This window comes from Schistocerca gregaria, chromosome 8 (genome assembly GCF_023897955.1).
Source record: "Schistocerca gregaria isolate iqSchGreg1 chromosome 8, iqSchGreg1.2, whole genome shotgun sequence".
NCBI lineage: Eukaryota > Metazoa > Arthropoda > Insecta > Orthoptera > Acrididae > Schistocerca > Schistocerca gregaria.
In genome coordinates, this window is record NC_064927.1 from 469953762 (window position 1) to 469974820 (window position 21059).

General features: G+C 45.0%; 1 protein-coding gene and 1 pseudogene across 5 annotated transcripts in view; one reads left to right on the forward strand and one right to left on the reverse strand.

The window, feature by feature from the left end:
• The window catches only part of LOC126284467 (myelin regulatory factor), a 1300448-nt gene that overhangs the window by 324578 nt on the left and 954811 nt on the right, over nucleotides 1-21059 (reverse strand). The window lies entirely within an intron of this gene.
• On the forward strand, nucleotides 5609-5726 carry LOC126285687 (5S ribosomal RNA; annotated as a pseudogene).

The following is a 21059-nucleotide window of genomic DNA, read 5'->3' on the forward strand; positions in this document are numbered from 1 at the left end:
GGGAAAATACTACTCACCAATGAAAACTCGTTGCTATTCGGAAAACGTCATGTCTACCAAGCAGTGAACTGCGCAATACTACAGACGTCGTGTGACCTGTATCTGTTACATTGACGCCTTCATTCGTTGTTAATAATGCACACAGAATGACTCCGTGATGATGTTACAAACCTTCAGGGATGATGGAAAAGGGTAAATGTGTCAGTTTTGGGTAAGGGATCTTGCCTGTTATTTGGGACTCTTTGTTAAATTTTTACCGTGGTACGCTTTGTTGTTTTAATGATTGGGTTCGAAAGGAGCGGAAGTTGCCTTTTTAGGTGTCCATTGTTTTTACGTATGACGACAGCCGTGTGTTTTGTGACCGTTATTCAGATTTATTCTGTGTTTATGTTTTATACGCCTATACGTTTCTGAATCAAAGCAGGAAAAATGGGGGTATTGACATATGCGCTCTGTTGGTAATTCATAGAATATTACCGTAAGGTTACCTTAACTAATACATTAGAGTATGATGATTTTATGTGATCGTTGTTTTACAATTGTTTACAATTGGTTAGTTTCCAAAGATTGGCAATGTTTCATTGTTCTTTGGTACACAGGGCCTGAGGATGGCAGTAATATGCCGCCGAAACTAGCAGTGTTATGAAATTAAGGCATTCTCAAGACACAACTGTGGCAGAACTTTTTCTCAGATATATCATCAGCTGAAGTCCCTCGTCCATGCAATACGACGGACAGTCATAAATTGATACGTTGACCGTCTTCCATAATCCTTGAAAGTTAGTAACATGAGAACGGATAATGATAATGATATTACCTGAGGCTCGGTCGGGAGCGCCACCTGCGGGAAGCTCGGCCACCTGCTAGTTGACGCCATTTCGGATACTTGCTTGTCGGTGAGAGTTAAGTTATGATGAAGATAACGCAACACACAATCCTCGAGCGGAGAAAAATGTCTGTCCCGGTCGGGAATCGAATCACGCCCCTCCACCTGCAAGAAGTCCGGTCGCCTGCTGGAAGTCTTTTTAGTTGGCGCTTGCTTGTCTATGAGGGTTAAATGATGATGAAGGCAACGCACACAGTCCTCGAGTGGAGAGAAATCTCTGTCCCGGCCGGGAATCGAACCATGCCCCACGCATGGCATTCCATCGCACTAGCCACTCAGCTACGAAAGTGGACATCACGGAACTACCTTTACGTTTTGCGCTGGCTGATAGAACGAAATTAATGCAACTCCTACGTACAGAAACATTTGTGCGCTAGTCTTCGATCGCACTGTATAAATGACCAAGTGGACAACGTAGCAGGCCCCATGAGTCTGTTCGCGGATTACGCTGTTGTACACAAAAATATCTCAGCGCTAGAAAATTGTATCGAAATGCAGGAATACATGAAGAGGATGGACGCTTGGTGCAGGGAATCGGAGATGGCCTTCAACATAGGGAAATGTAGCTTACTACAAATTAATAGTCCACAAGATGTTTTATAGTTTAATTGCACGATTGCTGGACAATTACTGGAAGCAACCACATCCACTATACATCGGAGATTATGCATGCGGATCGATTTATTCCAACACACCACTAGTTTCGGCGGCGCTGCCATCCTCAGGACCTCTTTACCAAAGAGCAATAACACAACGCCAATATTTGGAAACTAAACAACTGTACAACAATGAACACACAAAATTATGGTCCTCTAATGTATTAGTTAAAGTAACCTTAAGGTAATATTCTACGAAGTACCAATAGAGCACATATGTCAATATTTTTTTCCTGCTTTGATTCAGAAACGTATAAGCGTATAAAACATAAACACAGAATAAATCTGAATCACGGTCAGAAAACACACGGCTGTCCTCATACGTAAAAGCAATGGACACCTAAAAAGGCAACTTTCGCTCGTTTCGAACCACATCATTAAAACAACTCAGTGTACCACGGTAAAAGTTTAACAGCGTCCCAAATATCAGGCAAGATCCTTTACCCAAAACTGACAAATTTATCCTTTTCCATCATCCCTGAAGGTTTGTAACATCATCACGGAGTTATCCTGTGTGCATTATTAACACCAAATCGTTCCACCACGTAGAAAGAAGAGCAAAGTGTTTCGCTACATGCTGGGGCGAAAGCCAGCTTCAATGGCAGTCGCTACAAGAGAGGCGATGTCCGTCACTGCCAAAGTTCGGAGAGAGTTTGTCCCTAAGAATCAACCATTATACTGCCTCCTCCGTATGTCTGGCGTTAAGATAATGAATTAAGAATAAAATATGAGCTCACACGTGGGAGCTTACTAACTTGCGTGTTTTCCACGCACAATTCGTGTCTAGAACAGGGGGGGATTTGCAGTGGTACATGAAGAACCCTTAGTCAAACACTGTAAGATTAGCCATGGAGTAGAGATGTACATGCAGATATAGATTAAGAATAAAATTCAAATTAAAAAAAACCTATCGCGAAACATATCTATATAGATATACATTACTGGCCATTAAAATTGCTGCACCAAGATAAAATGCAGATGGTAATCGGGTTTTCAATGGACTAATATGTTATACTAGAACTGACATATGATTACATTTTCACGCAATTTGGGTGCATAGATACCTTGATACGCCTAGGCATTGAGTCAAACAGAACTTGGATGGCGTGTACAGGTACAGCTGCCTACGCAGCTTCAACACGATAAAACACTTCATCAAGAGCGGTGACAGGCGTATTGTGACGAGCCAGTTGCTCGGCCCCCATTGACCAGACGTTTTCAGTTGGTGAGAGATCTGGAGATTGTACTGGCCAGGGCAGCGGTCGAACATTATCTGTATCCAGAAAGGCCTGTATAGGACATACAACATGTGCTCGTGTATTATGCTGCTGAAATGTAGGGTTTCGCAGGGATCGAATGAAGGGTAGATCCACGGGTCGTAACACATCTAAAATGTAACGTCCACTGTTCAAAGTGCCGTCAATGCGAACAAGAGGTGACGAGACGTGTAACCAATGGCACGCCATACCATCACGCCGTGTGATACGCCAGTATGGTGATGACGAATAGACGCTTCCAATGTGCATTCACCGCGATGTCGCCAAACACGGATGCGACCATCATTATGCTGTAAACAGAACCTGGATTCATACGAAAACATGACGTTTTGCCATTCCTGCACCCAGGTTCGTCGTTGAGTACACCATCGCAGGCGCTCCTGCCTGTGATGCAGCGTCAAGGGTAACCGCTGCCATGATCTCCTAGCTGATAGTCCATGCTGCTGCAAACGTCGTCGAACTGTTCGTGCAGATGGTTCCGGTATTGCAAACGTCCCCATCTGTTGACTCAGGGATCGAGACGTGGTTGCACCATCCGTTACATCCATCCGGATAAGATGCCTGTCATCTCGACTGCTAGTGATACGAGGCCGTTGGGATCCAGCACGGCGTTCCATATTACTATACTGAAGCCACCGATTCGATATTCTGGTAACAGTCATTGGATCTCTATCAACGGGAGCAGCAATGTTGCGATACGATAAACCGCAATCGCGATAGGCTACAATCCGACCTTTATCAAAGTCGGAAACGTGATGGTACGCATTTCTCCTCCTTATACGAGGCATCACTACAACGTTTCACCAGGCAACGCCGGTCAGCTGCTGTTTGTGTATTAGAAATCGGTTGGAAACTTTTCTCATGTCAGCACGTTGTAGGTGTCGCCACCGGCGCCAAACTTGTGTGAATGCTCTGAAAAGCCAATCGTTTGCATATCACAGCATCTTCTTCCTGTCGGTTAAATTTCGCGTCTGTAGCGCGTCATCTTCGTGGTGTAGCAATTTTAATGGCCAGTAATGTATTAATTATATACATGGAGAGCTGCATCCAACCAGTCTCAGGACTGTAGACCACAACAAGAATATTTATTATGATGTAACATTTAAACAATTCAAAATCTACTAGTACCACTTTTTGTACGAATGGCCACATGCACTACTTTTCCGACCTACTAAAATATCATAATTTACGGAATAAAAATGTTTCAATGTAAAAAAACTGCAGTGGTAACAAGAATTGCCAGGCAGATTGAGCTTATGGCATTTTACTTTTTATCTTCAATTTGTGCACATTTTATAAGGATGATTATACGCTATGGTGAATCATTCCTTTTGAAGACAGGCTGTGAGACAGCTAACAATTCTCGTTAACGTTGCATATACTTTTTCCACAATAATATGTGCTCCAGCATTTCAAATAATGGGTATTTCTAGTCATTTTTGCTAATAGAACTGGCCATTTTCCTTCTTTGTTACCATCTTGCGAGATTATAGTTTACAACCTGGTTCGCTCAAGACGAACCTTTTAACTACGTACTGTCACTGTATTGTTGACCCCTTATATGAAACCATTACATAACATGACTGTAGCTAATAATGATGGTTTCAAAGCATAGTAAATTCTTTTTCTTACGATCTGAACAATCTGAAGATGGCTGTAGAAACAAACCAAAAGTAGTCACGAGGTTCAATAGTATAATGAAAATTGGTGTCTAGGCATTAAAAATTTATTTAGATTAAAAAAAAATTATTTAATAAATTACGATTACACCGCTGCCTCCTCCCTGACAATGTCAGGCCTCTCTGAAATTTCATAAATATACAAAAAGCGACAGACATTTTGTCGTCAGAGCAGATGCTCAAAACGACAGTCCTGCAGATCCATTCAGCGACTGAAAGAACAATACTTCTCTGAATTCTTCGCAACATGGCTGCGGCTATAGCAAGGAACCTCACGGCCAGCCATAGGTAGAGTAGAAAAGACGTGTCTCGTCAAGCTTCTCTGCAGGAAGCGTCTAGGGGATTTTGCGCAGACAAATTGAACCTGGTAGAGATTCTACGTACTGTCGTACACTTTGCACAAAGTGTACGGATTGATCATTTTGGAACTATGACTTCAATCGAATTAGATGTGGATTGTTCTCTGTTGTGTCAGGAAAATTATTTGCCAGGTCCGTTAATAAGTAGGAATCCAAAATCTTGTCTCCGAATAGCACTCGCGACTGTGGTGAAAGATGCGGAAAGGAATCTAAGTTGAACGGCTACAGAGGAACATAGCTTAACTTGAGTTCTCTTGGGAAATTCCTTGGCGAACATCATAGGTAAAAGCATCAGGATTACAAACAGGAACGCCTCAAGTGGTGAAGTCCACTTCACTTTGTTTTAACGAGCTTTCCCAGCTTTCTCCGTACTGGTAACGGTGGTCATATCCGCGTGGAGAACATTTCCCCAGGGACAGCTGCCTTAAGTGATTCGCTCACAATCGTCTCTGTGGACACTACCACAACTACGTCTATATATCAGTACGCGTACAGCAGCATGCTGTAAGAACATGTTCCAAAACGCTGTGCATTAAAAAGATGTTTCCGGGACTCATGCCTCTGGTTCTGCTGATGATAGAAAGTGCCCTTAGGCTAGGGACCATTTGTGTAACCAATACCAGGATCGTCTTACTGTGACCATCCAATAACACAGGATCAATTTTTGAATATTACACACTTCGTCCAGCTTAGACAAACGGAGCACATCGGTAGGTTCTTGTTGCATTAAATGTGGTCTATTGTGCACCTTCGCAACGGCCTTGCCGCAGTGGATACACCGGTTCCCGTCAGATCACCGAAGTTAAGCACTGTCGGGCGTGGCCGGCATTTGGATGGGTGACCATGCGGGCCGCCATGTGCTGTTGCCATTTTTTGGCGTGCTCTCAGCCTCGTGATGCCAATTGAGGAGCTACTCGACCGAATAGTAGCGGCTCCGGTCAAAGAAAACCATCATAGCGACCGGGAGAGCGGTGTGCTGACCACACGCCCCTCCTATCCGCATCCTCATCTGAGGATGACACGGCGGTCGGATGGTCCCAATGGGCCGCTTGTGGCCTCAAGACGGAGTGCATTGTGCACCTTAAATGCTTATGGCGGAACCATTTAGGTCATGGGCGGTTCTTGAGAAAACCCAGAAAAAGATTTTGTTACTATTTTTTCGCCGTCAGCAACGAATACCTGAAATTTTAATAATAAACGTAAACATGGTCGGTAGTAGGCTGTAATGCGATTCTTATTTAATCGCGCTATTCGCTAATTTCGACTGGGTGCCACTGTCAAGCACCTGTAAAACCGACATGGAAAAGCACTACATTGTCTACATACATCGCCATGTATAAATAACACATTACGCACCTCACATTAAGATAAAACATAACTGCACAAATTTCTTACACCCAAATGAGTTACGATGCCTGCGGACCCATGACTGCTCCCGGCATCCACCTCTTCGTCCAAAGCAAATAAGGCCAAGCGTGTCTTCCTTCAGGGTTCCAAAAATATGGAAATCGCATCGGAAGAGATCGAGACAGTATGGAGTATGTGTAAGGACTGCCAATGAAACTTCTGCAGTGTAGTAGCAACAACCTCGGCGACATGTGCGCGGGCGTTGTCCTACAGCAGAGCGATGCCGTCCGTCAACATTCCTGGGCGTTTGGACTTGATAGCGCAATTCAGTTTTTGCAAAGTGTCCACTTACCGCGGTGCGTTAACTGTGGGGGCGTGTTCCAGAAAGCCAATGAGCAGACGGCGCTTCTAGTCAAAGAAAAGGTCATCATGACTTTCTCGCAGTTGGCGTGCCTGTAGTTTCGACTACGCTGCCGAAGTTTCAAAACGAAATAAATCTTAATTCTTCTGCACCTGCCTCTACACTCAGCAAAGTCACTTTATGGTGAATGGCGGAGGGTACTTTGTCTTCCATCCCCCTTTTCCTGTCCCAGTCGCGCATGGTAAGCCTCCGTCTGGGCTCTAATATCTGTAATTTTATTTTCACAGTCTTCTCACGAAATACACGTAGCACGAAACTGTTTTTAGACTTTTCGAGAAACGTCGCTCTCGGAACTTGAACACTCGACCACACCGTAACGGGAAGCAGACCGCTTCTCTTGCAACGCCTGCCACTGCTATTGGTTGATCTTCTCTCCGACGCGTTCGTGCTTACTAAATGAATCTCTGACGAAACTTGCTGTTCTTCTGTCTTCTACCAGTCCTATCTGGTACGGATCCCATAATGAAGAGCAATATTCAATTATTTATCGATCGTGTGTTTTATAAGCGCTGGCCGCGGTGGCCGAGCGGTTCTAGGAGCTTCAGTCCGGATCCTCGCGACTGCTACGGTCGCAGGTTTGAATCATGCCGCGCGCATGGATGTGTGTGATACCCTTAGATTAGTTAGGTTTAAATAGTTCTAAGTTATAGGGGGCTCATGACCTCCGATGTTAACTCCCATAGTGCTCAGAGCCATTTGAATCATTTTTTGGCCTCCGCAGATGGGAACGAAACGTTGGGTTTCCATTTGACAACGGCACAATAGCTAAGAACACTTTATTAATAGAGACGAGATAAACATTAGAAAACGTGGAGGACTGTGCACAGATGAACATCGTTATGGAAGGAAAACTTTGCAGCTGCATCTGTCCGCTTTTGGTTGCCAAATAAATATACAATGAGTTGACAATAGTCGTAAGATACACAGATATACAGTTATACAGATGGCGGTAGTATTGCGTACACAAGGAATAAAAGGGCAGTGTATTGGTGGAGCTGTCGTTTGTACTCATGTGATCCATTTGGAAAGGTGTCCGACGTGATTATGGCCGATTTCATTTGGTAAGAGCTGATGCTAGGGTTCGAGTGTGGTGCAGAACCCACGAAGCCACGGAATCAAGTTGTCGTCAAAGTTGAACAATTTTTATTTTATAAGCTACTTCGTTTGTTGACTATATTTCCTACGAATTCACCCAATGAATCACAGTCTTGCATCTGCCATACTCATAATTAATTTTATGTGGCCGTTCCACTTTCAATCTCTCCGTACGCATATTCATAGATGTTTTGTAGAAGAAACTGCTTCCAGCGATTGATCTGAAATTGTGTACCCATGTAACAAACGGTCTTTCTGTTTGTGTATTCGCAACACGTTACATTTGTTTATGTCGAGGGTCAATTCCTATTCCTGCACCAAGCGTCGATACTCTGCACGTCTTCCTACATTTCACTGCAATTTTCTAGCATCGCGATTTCTCTAGCATCATCAGCAAAAAGCCTCATGAATCTGTCGGCGTTACCTAATATACACTCCTGGAAATTGAAATAAGAACACCGTGAATTCATTGTCCCAGGAAGGGGAAACTTTATTGACACATTCCTGGGGTCAGATACATCACATGATCACACTGACAGAACCACAGGCACATAAACACAGGCAACAGAGCATGCACAATGTCGACACTAGTACAGTGAATATCCACCTTTCGCAGCAATGCAGGCTGCTATTCTCCCATGGAGACGATCGTAGAGATGCTGGATGTAGTCCTGTGGAACGGATTGCCATGCCATTTCCACCTGGCGCCTCAGTTGGACCAGCGTTCGTGCTGGACGTGCAGACCGCGTGAGACGACGCTTCATCCAGTCCCAAACATGCTCAATGGGGAACAGATCCGGAGATCTTGCTGGCCAGGGTAGTTGACTTACACCTTCTAGAGCACGTTGGGTGGCACGGGATACACGCGGACGTGCATTGTCCTGTTGGAACAGCAAGTTCCCTTGCCGGTCTAGGAATGGTAGAACGATGGGTTCGATGACGGTTTGGATGTACCGTGCACTATTCAGTGTCCCCTCGACGATCACCAGAGGTGTACGGCCAGTGTAGGAGATCGCTCCCCACACCATGATGCCGGGTGTTGGCCCTGTGTGCCTCGGTCATATGCAGTCCTGATTGTGGCGCTCACCTGCACGGCGCCAAACACGCATACGACCATCATTGGCACCAAGGCAGAAGCGACTCTCATCGCTGAAGACGACACGTCTCCATTCGTCCCTCCATTCACGCCTGTCACGACACCACTGGAGGTGGGCTGCAAGATGTTGGGGCGTGAGCAGAAGACGGCCTAACGGTGTGAGGGACCGTAGCCCAGCTTCATGGAGACAGTTGCGAATGGTCCTCGCCGATACCCCAGGAGCAACAGTGTCCCTAATTTGTTGGGAAGTGGCGGTGCGGTCCCCTACGGCACTGCGTAGGATCCTACGGTCTTAGCGTGCATCCGTGCGTCGCTGCGGTCCGGTCCCAGGTCGACGGGCACATGCACCTTCCGCCGACCACTGGCGACAACATCGATGTACTGTGGAGACCTCACGCCCCACGTGTTGAGCAATTCGGCGGTACGTCCACCCGGCCTCCCGCATGCCCACTATACGCCCTCGCTCAAAGTCCGTCAACTGCACATACGGTTCACGTCCACGCTGTCGCGGCATGCTACCAGTGTTAAAGACTGCGATGGAGCTCCGTATGCCACGGCAAACTGGCTGACACTGACGGCGGCGGTGCACAAATGCTGCGCAGCTAGCGCCATTCGACGGCCAACACCGCGGTTCCTGGTGTGTCCGCTGTGCCGTGCGTGTGATCATTGCTTGCACAGCCCTCTCTCAGTGTCCGGAGCAAGTATGGTGGGTCTGACACACCGGTGTCAATGTGTTCTTTTTTCCATTTCCAGGAGTATATATATATATATATATATATATATATATATATATATATATATATATATATATATATATATATATGAAGACTTCTCCCCGTTCATAATGACATGCTCTGTACTATTTTCTAGCAGCTGTTCAGTCCAATCACGCAGTTGGCCGGACATTCCATGCGCTCGTCTTTTGTTCAAATGGTTCAAATGGCTATGAGCACTATGGGACTTAACTTCTGTGGTCATCAGTCCCCTAGAACTTAAAACTACTTAAACCTAACTAACCTAAGGACATCACACACATCCATGCTCAAGGTAGGATTCGAACCTGCGACTGTAGCGATCGCGCGTTACCAGACTGAACGCCTAGAACCGCTCGGTCACAGAGGACGGCCGTGTTTTGTTCATTAGGCAACCGTATCAAACGCCTTTTAGAAGTCAAGGAACGTGGAATGTGCCTGGATGTCTATATCTGTTGCTGTATAGGTCTCGTGGACGAACAGAACGAACTTGGTTCTACATAATTGTTTTCGACATCTTTGTTGGTTCCTCGTTATTTCGTAGTGCTCGTTTCGCGAGACGTGTATGGGTCGAAGTAATATGTCGTCCAAATATTCTTGGTAAGTGGGTGTTCGAAATTTAAACAGTAAATCTCTTTTACAGCGACTGTTACTGTGGCTTATTGCTCCTCTTCGTAACTCCTTCGCGCTTACAAAACGATCTGCTGATGAAACGCGCGGCCCTTCGCCATCATTTCTCTACATCTTAGATTACTACAACCGTAAGGCTACAGATTGATGAGCAGCACACAAGAACCGGTCGAAAAACTTCTTTTTTAAGCCACCACGTTCGCGGGTGAATTACATTTGCTTAAGGTACTCACAATGAATCTCAGCCTGGCATCTGTTTTTCCTGTAATTAGTTTCATTGCTCCGTTTTACTTTAGGAGGCTCCAGGCGGTTGCTCTTGAGTGTTTGAAGATGTTAACTTTTACCAGTGATTCTTCGTCAATCGCACAATCGATCAGTAATTGATCTCCCTGTCTATTTATGGGCGGAAACTAACAAATTTTGATTTTAATTTAAATTTACTTGTAGTCGACTAATTTCCCATGCTATAGCAGCAGTTTCATTTTCGTAGACAACAAAACCGGCCTGTTTGCTCTAATAAAAATCAAATCAGTATTCTACAAAATTCTTCGTTATGAATTCTGAGGTTCTGTTCCCACACATTCAATAGGCAGCAATAGATTTTGAGTACTCTTCTATTTCACTCAATTTCGGAACTCCTTCTGAAGCAAACACGAACTACACAGCTTCTAAACATCTTGTACGCAAATGTATCAAACAATTCTGATGGAAAAATAAAGAGCGTACCACGATCCGCCAATTTGAAATTACCGCGCTTCCTATCGAACCGGAAGCTTACGGGGACGCCATGTGAAAAGACGCGAGATCTCCTTGACTAGCACAATGCGTGAACTTAAAGCTAGGACAAGCAACGTGCAGAGAGAAGTGTGCGAAGAAACACTACGCAACGGAAGGCGCTAGTACTGCAGGCGGACAAAGGTATTGTCACCAATGCTTTTCGGTGTTAATGCTAAGAAAATAACAGACAAAACAGCAAAAAAGTGATACTCGTAATAGTAGGAGAAGAAAGGAGAGAGAAAATTAAGAATTTAGACGTCCAAGCAGCGTTGGCTGATCAAAAGGAAGAACTGCAATTTTTCCCGGAGAGGATGGTAAAACTGAGAAAAAAGTAAGAGACATCAAAAGTGCACAAAAGTGAGATTAACTGTAAGAAAGCCCGTAGTGATGAGACTCAGAAAACACGAAGGTTCCGTCAAAATAAAATCGGAAGGAAAGTTTATTGAACAAGTGAAATATTTCAGGTGCTTGGGACGTGTGGTGACAGAAAATGGAAATTTTTGGGGGAAATATGAAGTACAATATATATGGGTAAAAGAGCTATTGAAACGGTGGCAGATTTGTTGTGAGAACAAGAAATTCCAACACAGTTAAGATCTAGATTGGCCAACGGTTTTGTTTGGAACCGTAGTGAATAGTTTTGTAACCGTTAACATCACAGAGTAATCTGCTGGTTAATTAGTGTCTCATAGTAAATGTTACAAGTAAAAGTTCGTTTAATAGTTCTGTCACAAACTATTTAATGCAAACAGTTAATCAGTAATCGAAAATTTACTGCAGTTTCCTTATTCATTAAAACGTGTGTCAGAATATGACTAGCGACCGCAATTTTACCTTACTACAACTCATGATTACAGTTTTGTGTGACGAAATAGAAACGATCTACAGTTTGCCTTTTTTTGTACACTAACTATAACACAAGGCGATACTTACTGAACTATTTGAAATAAAATCGTCATAACTTCTCAACGGTTTGCGTTAACGTTCAAACTGCACTGTTGGTGGCGGTGCATGATGGGAATTGGTATGCGCTGTGTGGTTTGGTTTAGTGACGAAGCCCACTTTCATTTGAGTCGGCCGCGGTGACCGAGAGGTTGTAGGCGATTCAGTCCGGAACCGCGCGACTGCTACGGTCGCAGGTTCGAATCCTTCCTCGGGCATGGATGTGTGTGATGTCCTTAGGTTAGTTATGTTTAAGTAGTTCTAGCGGACTGATGACCTCAGATGTTGAGTCCCATATTGCTCAGAGCCACTTGAACCATTTCAGCCACGTTCATTTGTACGGGTTCGTCAATAAGCAAAGCTGGCGCATTTGGGAGACTGAAAATCAGTATTTCGCTATCGACAATTTTCTTCATCCTCAACGGGTGATTGTGTGGTGTGGAATGTCCAGCCTCGATGACTACCGAACGGTACGTGAAGGTTTTGGAAGACGATTTTATCCCAGTTACCCAAAGTTATCCTGACTTCGACAAGACGTCGTTCATGCAAGACGAAGCTCGACACCGTAGAAACAGGAGAGTGTTTGATGTCCTGGAGCAGCACTTTCGGGACCGCATTCTGGCTCTGCGGTACCCAGAGGCCAATGGCATGGGCCTCTATTGGTCGCCATTTTCTCCGGATCTGAACACAAGCGACTCCTTTTTTGGGGCTATATTAAAGACAAGGTGTACAGTAATAACCCCAAAACCATCGCTGAGCTGAAAACAGCCATTTAGGAGGTCATCGACAGCATCGATATTCTGATACTTTAGCGGGTCAAGCAGAATTTCGCTACGCGCCTGCTCCACATCATAGACAATGATGCGAGGCATATCTAGCAAGTTACAGTGTGAATTTGAATATCTGTCGTGGTGTTTACATGTACAATAAAGTGTGTGCACGCCGTAGTTTGTAACTAATTTACGCTTTTTTAAAATATAGTTCACTAATGTTTTGTGTCCGACTGTCTACTAAACAACCATTACAAACTTCGTGTAAAATTCTCACAGACCTTTGCAGAATATGTGTATGTGTGTATGTGTGTGTGTGTGTGTGTGTGCTGTAGCGCGGTTCGCTTGCTAGGAGTTTATTCGGCAGTTGTCTGTCTGCCTAACAGCGACTGTACCTCGGCTGCAGCACGTCAGAAACTGTTTACAAGGCCGCGTAGCCGAGCTGCAGGTAATCAACACCAGCGGCGCCCCCCTTTTGTCGGGGCACCGCAAGTTTACGCCGACGACATTCGCACCCACAGGCAGGGAATGGAAACCGACGCGCGATCGATGGCGCGCGCCGCAGTTTCTTCGCTCGTTTAACATGGCACAACTTTTTTCTTCTGCCATTAAAGCATGACGTACTTCGGGGAAACTGGCGGTCTCGGCACGCGATCTCGTCCTGCCTCTTTTTCCTTCGCTGACGTTTCGGGTTGGGAGCGAAAAACCTGCCAACAAGCTAATTGTACAGGAAATTCAGGAAAAGAAGAATATTAATTAAGCACATCCTTTACGGACATTTCAGAACCAGTCACTATGTACACAATATAAATACAGAAAAGTGCAACCTGTCATTTTTTTTTGGGAAATACTCGTTATTCCGTTAATTAGTTCCCGAACCCATTCAGGTTCATCTTCAGATGGTGCACACCTAAGTTACACGTTTATTTCCACAGCTTGGGTACTGGCTTGTGTCAATATGGCCAGCTTTGTGCTTTCATCTACCCGGCAGCTTCCACTGTTTAGACGCCAAGTGGACGCCAAAAATGGTTCAAATGGCTCTGAGCACTATGGGACTTAACATCTTAGGTCATCAGTTCCCTAGAACTGAGAACTACTTAAACCTAACTAACCTAAGGACATCGCACACATCCCCGCCCGTGGCAGGATTCGAACCTGAGACCGTAGCGGTCCCGCGCTTCCGGACTGCACTGCCTAGAACCGCACGGCCACCGCGGCCGGCCAGGTGGACATCAAGTACCAAGCCGCCCATACTGACAAAAGCCAGTGCCCAAGCTGTGGAAGTAAACATGTAACTTCAATGTACGCCATCCGAAGAAGAGCCTGAATGGGTTCGCAAACTACTTAATGGAACAGAGTATTTCAAAAAAGTGACTGGTTGAACTTTTCTGTATTTATATTTACAATAAAAAGAATATTTCTGAAATCGATATAGATTAACTTTGCATCAGTTTTTAACTGTATTATCCCTTTTAATTGTGTAACCGCCGGCTGCTATTTTGAGTTCGAAATAGAGGTTAATAGTCATTTGAAACAATGGGAGCAGACGGAAACTTTTTTTTTTAATCAATGAGGTTCGGCTAGCTAGTTTTCGGTAAAATAGGCACCAAATTTAACTTTAGATTTCGTTACACATAAGCAGTTATACATACCCGTGCCTAATCATACACCTGCCACATTAGTCAAGCGTGGGATAATGGTGAAATTTCAGTCCGACGAGGTGATGGCTTAATGTAGCAGGGTTAGGAGCAAACGTACATGCTTTGAAGGGTGATAGTGTCTTTATCACCAGAACGGCGTAATGAATGATTCCTGTACTAGTAGAGGTTGGAACGACAGAAGAAATGAGACGGAAGGCGGAACTCAAGCCCATGGTGTGTTGGTCCTGCTTAAACACAGGAAGTATCGAGACGGACGTTTGGACACCAGAAAGCTGGAGCACAATAAAGTCGCGACTTGGCGGTGTTGTAGCCGGACGGGAAGGATTATACTTCGGAAACTACGAAACTCTTGAACGCAACTGAGAGGAACGAGGAAGCGTCACCTTGGAAATCACACAGGCTGGGTTATTTCCAAGGATTTTTACTCAGAAGCGTAACATTGTACAGGTATAGGTTTTTCCTCGCAAACTTTCTGCGCTGGACGACAAAAGACTAAACTATGGTCGGTCGGTGTTCGGAAGAATCTGTAGAGAGGGAGAATATTCCGTGGTTTCGGGAGTAGGATTCGTTTTCGGAATTACGAGTGTGGGGAGCTAAGCCTTGCACGGAAGCCAGCGGTGGAGAGACGAGGGCTACCGTTGTGAGCCCCCGTGTGTGACGGTTGCTCAGTATCAGCTTTGTTGGTACAGACGGACTTGCTGTCTTTGCTCTCAGGAGAGTTTATAGTTAGAACAGTTAGGCACTGTACTGTTGGGAGCCTATACGACTCTGGGCTTCACCTCCGGGTTGGAAGTCGTCGTTGAGTACGCAGCGTTCAGTAATTGAGAGCACTTCTCCTGCCTAAACTTGCCTTGAGACGTTATCTGAGCTCCGTCCTTGTGGCTGGGAGTTCGCGTTTCTCGTCTGTAGAACACGGAGAGGAGAAGACAGTGTTAGAGTATAGTAGTCAGAGGACCGCCTTCTGCCGTCCTAGTGTTTGAAAGAGTTTTTATTTTTCTGGCTGGAGTTCTTCCATTGACGCAGACGTGTACGAGAACCAGCACGCCGACGCACCAGACACAGTACGTACGGTGATATCGCAAACTGCTTCGGCTTATTAGGGCTATAAAGCTAAACAGCTGTGATCATATTAGTTTATTTCTACTGAGGTTCCACACCACCGTAGATCATCGTTGAAAGTAGTGTCTTCTAGTGTTTGGTACGTATATAATATCAGTCATTTCGCGTTATTTACGTTAGATCGCGTGGCCGTAAAAGGGGGCAGAGTTGGGCAATTGATTAATAATTTGACTTAGAAAATATAGACATTTGTCATAAAGGGTATTTTTTTAATCTGCAATAAACGTATAATAAGAAACAACGTTTTTCATTTAGTATTATTAGTTGCCTTCATCATTCATTTATGTTTAGATTGTAATTTATAGAATTACCAGATCCTAAGATCAGCTTCAGGCGGTAGTCAGACAGGGCCAGATCATCATTTTAGCGTTTATTATTTTCCGTTACGCACATTCATTTTACAGCTGCCTGGAGTAGCATCTTGGATCACATGTGGGCAGATGAAAAATCTGTACGCTACTGTGGAAACAATAATTCGATGATGTTTGTCAGTGAACGTGTGATGCGGTATTACTGCTGACCAAATCCTTGGTCGAGTTGTTTTAGATAACCGCTTAGCCGCGCGTTCCGAGGCATCCTGCCACGGTTCGCGCGGCTCCTCCAGTCGGAGGTTCGTCGAGTCCTCCCTCTGGCATGGTTGTGTGTGTTGCCCTTAGCGTAGATTAAGTTGTGTGTACGCCTAGGAACCTATTACTTCAGCAGTTTGGTCCCACGGGAACGTACCACAAATTTCCTAAAGAACCGCCTAAATATGGTACTAGAATACCTGAAGGATATTGCTCTGCCAACACTATTTTCAGTACGACGGATCTCCTGCACGTTCCGTACGGCCAGTGACACAGTGTCTCACTGAAACGTTTCCTGGACGTTGGCTCGGTCACCGTGGAGTCATTTCTTAGCCAGCAAGTTCACCCGGTCTTACTCCATTAGATTATCTTTGTGGTGTTGGCTTAGGAGCGAAGTGTACAAGCGCAGAGTGGACACAAATGAGCAACTTCTCGCTTGTATTTTACATGCGTGTGCTCAAATAAAGAATAGTACGAATAAGCTCAGGTCAGTAACACAGCAGCTGTCTACAAGAGCTGCAAAATGCATTGCAGTTGATGAGGAGACAGGCTGAACATCTTTGGTGAGGAAATGTACACAGTCAAGAAGACATTAGACCACCATGTTTCATTTGCTGTCGCCTGCATTTGTTATGTTTCCATTTGTTTTTATTAGTTTCTTCGGAGTTCATATGACGCTTTTCGACTAAAATCGTTATCATCCCTCAAAGCACGTACCTTTCCTCCTATCTTACCCCGTACAAAAGTTTACATTTGAAATATATTTGTGCTGACTAGGAAAATATTTCGTACTGAACTCAGTAGCAGCTCGTAATAACACATGCAATAAATCTCAGGAATTGCTACTTTGTTGATCCTAGTTCACCGTAACGTTTTTCTTACATCATTGTATATTTTCAGCAGCCTAGGATTTCGTTATTAACTATGACACTCCCTGAACGGGGTGCAGGTAAGGTCTTCCCCTGATTACAAAAACTTACTTCTGAGGAACTACGGTACAGCACTGGCCATTAAAATTGCTACACCACGAAGATGACGTGCTACAGACGCGAAATTTAACCGACAGGAAGAAGATGGTGTGATATGCAAATGATTAGCTTTTTAGAGCATTCACATAAGGTAGGCGCCGGTGGCGACACCTACAACGCGCTGATATGAGGAAAGTTTCCAACCGATTTCTCATACACAAACAGCAGTTCACCGGCGTTGCCTGGTGGAACGTTGCTGTGATGACTCATGTAAGGAGGAGAAATGGTTTCCGACTTTGATAAAGGTCGGATTGTAGCCAATCACGATTACGGTTTATCTTATCGCGACATTGCTGCTCGCGTTGGTCGAGATCCAATGACTGGTAGCAGAATATGGAATCGGTGGGTTCAGGAGGGTAATACGGAACGCCGTGCTCGATCCCAACGGCCTCGTATCGCTAGCAGTCGAGATGACAGGCATCTTATCCGCATGGCTGTAACGGATCGTGCAGCCGTGTCTCGAACACTGAGTCAACAGATGGGGACGTTTGCAAGACAACAACCATCTGCACGAACAGTTCGACGACGTTTGCAGCAGCGTGGGCTATCAGCTCGAAGACCATGGCTACGGTTACCCTTGACGCTGCATCACAGACAGGAGCGCCTGCGATGGTGTACTCAACGACGAACCTGGGTGCACAAATGGCAGAACGTCATTTTTTCGGATGAATCCAGGTTCTGTTTACAGCATCATGATGGTCGCATCGCATCCGTGTTTGGCGACATCGGGGTGAACGCATATTGGAAGCGTGTTTTCGTCATCGCCGTACTACGTATGCCCGGCGTGATGCTATGGGGTGCCATTGGTTGCACGTCTCGGTCACCTCTTGTTCGCATTGACGGCACTTTGAACAGTGGACGTTGCATTTAAGATGTGTTACGACCCGTGGCTCTACCCTCCTGCGAAACTCTACATTTCAACAGGATAATGGGCGACCGCATGTTGCAAGTCCTGTACGGGCCTTTCTGGATACAGAAAATGTTCGACTGCTGCCCTGACCGGCACATTCTTCAGATCTCTCACCAATTGAAAACGTCTGGTCAATGGTGGCCGAGCAACTGGCTCGTCACAATACGCCAGTCACTACTCTTGATGAACTGTGGTATCGTGTTGACGCTGCATGGGCAGCTGTACCTGTACACGCCATCCAAGCTCTGTTTGACTCAATGCTCTGGTGTATCAAGGCCGTTTTTACGGCCAGGGGTGGTTGTTTTGGGTACTGATTTCTCAGGATCTATGCACCCAAACTGCGTGAAAATGTAATCACATGTCAGTTCTAGTGTAGTATTTTTGTCTGTTGAATACCCGTTTATCATCTGCATTTCTTCTCGGTGTAGCAATTTTAATGGCCAGTAGTGCACTTTTTTTCACTCTTCCGTCATCAAGATCCTGACTGGCCACGTTGACCTTACAGTGACTTGAGTTCAGCTACGGAGGTGAGGAATAACGGCCAGCACAAGGAGGAATGAACGGGGGAGGAAGAAGAGCCAGCGAGTGGAAGCACAGTGTTCAGCGTGGCGGCCGCCGCGGGCTCTTCTGCTGTGGGCTTCCGGCGGCGGCCTCGGTCGATTCCGGCGCTCGTGGTCGCCAGAGGGCAACGCGCGGCTTCGATCAAACACTGGCCGGACGGCGGCGGCAGCGGCGGCGGTAGCGGTGTGACGATCCGCACGTGTCGCGATCACGCGGCCCACGGGAGCACACGCGGTCGGGGAGCCAAGGGAAGAGGAAAGGAGATTAACACGTGATTCCTGTCGACGATGAGGTCACTGGAGACACAGTACAAGCTCGAACTGGGAAAGCCTGCGGAAGGAAGTCGGCCGTCTCTAATGCTGCCACTAGCACTGAGTCGTACTTTAACATTTTCAATGGTCGGATAATAAGTTGCCGTCTCTTTAATCTAAGAATAGATGATCAACGCAGCTAGTGTAATGTCTTGTCTGTATAGACGTGTATCTGTTGTCTTTAAGATCCCTTCACCTTCACACATAAGTCTATACAGTACAGTAAGGCCCTCCCAGTTCTTGGCTGATCCGTGATAAGACAGGCGAAAAAGTGGACTAATGGAGGATTATTAGTATTATCTCTATTTTCATTCGCTCTCTCTCTCTTTCTCTCTTTTATCTATGTATAGTTTTTAATATAAGAGATCATTACGTGATATAGTGATAAAAAGAATCAGCCAAATAGAATCTTTGGTGGAGTCCTTCGTCTTGATAATCAGCGGCTGGCTTGCTGTAAGAAATCTTTACATTTATTATTACTGTTACACACTGCAGTCAGTCGCGAGAATCAATCGCTTAGACAATTTGTTCCTTTTATAAAAGATTGCGAATTCCAGATGTGTACGACGTCTATTTGGACTATTTAACACAGTCTCAGTGATTGCAGGCTCTCTTCGACACAGCTGAAACTTCCCCACTAATTACAGGGCCAACGTGATCAACAAATGATTCAGAAAAAAACTCATGCGTTCATTCACTCCAGAACAAAAAAGTCACAAACCTTATTTATGGAGGTAATCGTGTATTAAATCGATCCCCATTACATGTTCAGATCTGCGGTGATTCCACGCCTTAATTATTTTCCTTTTACAATCTCTTTCTCTTCAAAACAAACCACTAGCAGCACAAATGTTAAATGGCTCGCATTAGCGAGAAGAAAAGCAGAATATGTATCTCTCAGACACACATCAATCCCTCCACCGATACTCCAGAAGCTGTCCTAGTTACCCCTCCAACAACCATGGAGAATGCATATATGCAACTCTGTTATTTCAAAGAATAAATGCACTAGAAAATACTTTGGCGTCGACGAGCTGTCGCCGCATATATTACAAGAAAATCAGATCAGATAACTTTTACAAATTGAATGAATGTGGATGGTTTGATTGAAAATGATTAATTTGTGCGTGGTAGAGGGTATTTGCTGTGAAGACATTACAGTACATAGGGTGGAAAGGCGGAAACACCAAAAACTGAATGTCCTACCATGTCTAACTCGGTCCAGGAAAACCGTTGGCATTCAAAACAGCTTCCAGTCGTCTCGCAATGGACAAATACAGGGCCTGCATGCTTTCCGAGGGAAGCTTATACCATTCTTGCCGCAAAATAGTGGAAAGTCCAGGTGGTAATCATGCTGGAAGTGGATAGAGATTATGAACCCTTCTGTCCAAAGTAGACTACAAAGCTCAATAGTATTGAGATCACCGGCCGCGGTGGCCGAGCGGTTCTAGGCGCTACAGTCTGGAACCGCGCAAGCGCTACGGCCGCAGGGTCGCAGGTTAGAATCCTGCCTCGGTCATGGATGTGTGTGTTGCCCTTAGGTTAGTTAGGTTTAAGTAGTTCTAAGTTCTAGGGAATTGATGACCTCAGATGTTAAGTCCCATAGTGCTCAGAGCCATTAGCAAGCAATATGGCAATGATAAGGCTTACTTCAAATCAACAAAACTCTTGATTTCAATAGGCAACCAAGGTGGGACTGGATCCTAACCCGTCCATACTGAATTTTATTTTGACTAATGCCCTGGTGACAATTGGCTGTTACTATTTTCAGAGTTAAACTGATTGTCAGTTATTAAGACCGATCTGAAGGAACGTCTTAAAACATCACTTGTGAAGACTTATTACAAGAGAACTCACTCGACGGAACCGCAAGATCCAACTGAAATACACCAATAATGACCGTGTCTTTTCAAACACGGAAACGGACAGCTTAGTACAACAGCTTATTCAGATTATAACTGGTGACCGTAAAAAATACAATGAAAGAATTGAACCAGTTAACAGCTAAATCTAACCACAACCTAGAGCTGATTAATTAGAACATTAATGATCGGGTACAAACCAGAAAGGAAAGGCCATATAATAGCGGGATACATTTTCATACGTCAACTAGTGTCTTAGTACAATACTATTGCCTATATCTAGGACCAAAGAGCCGACCGAGTAAAATTATGAAGGCCCCACGTCTCATGAGTAGAGCATGTCATGAATTCCAC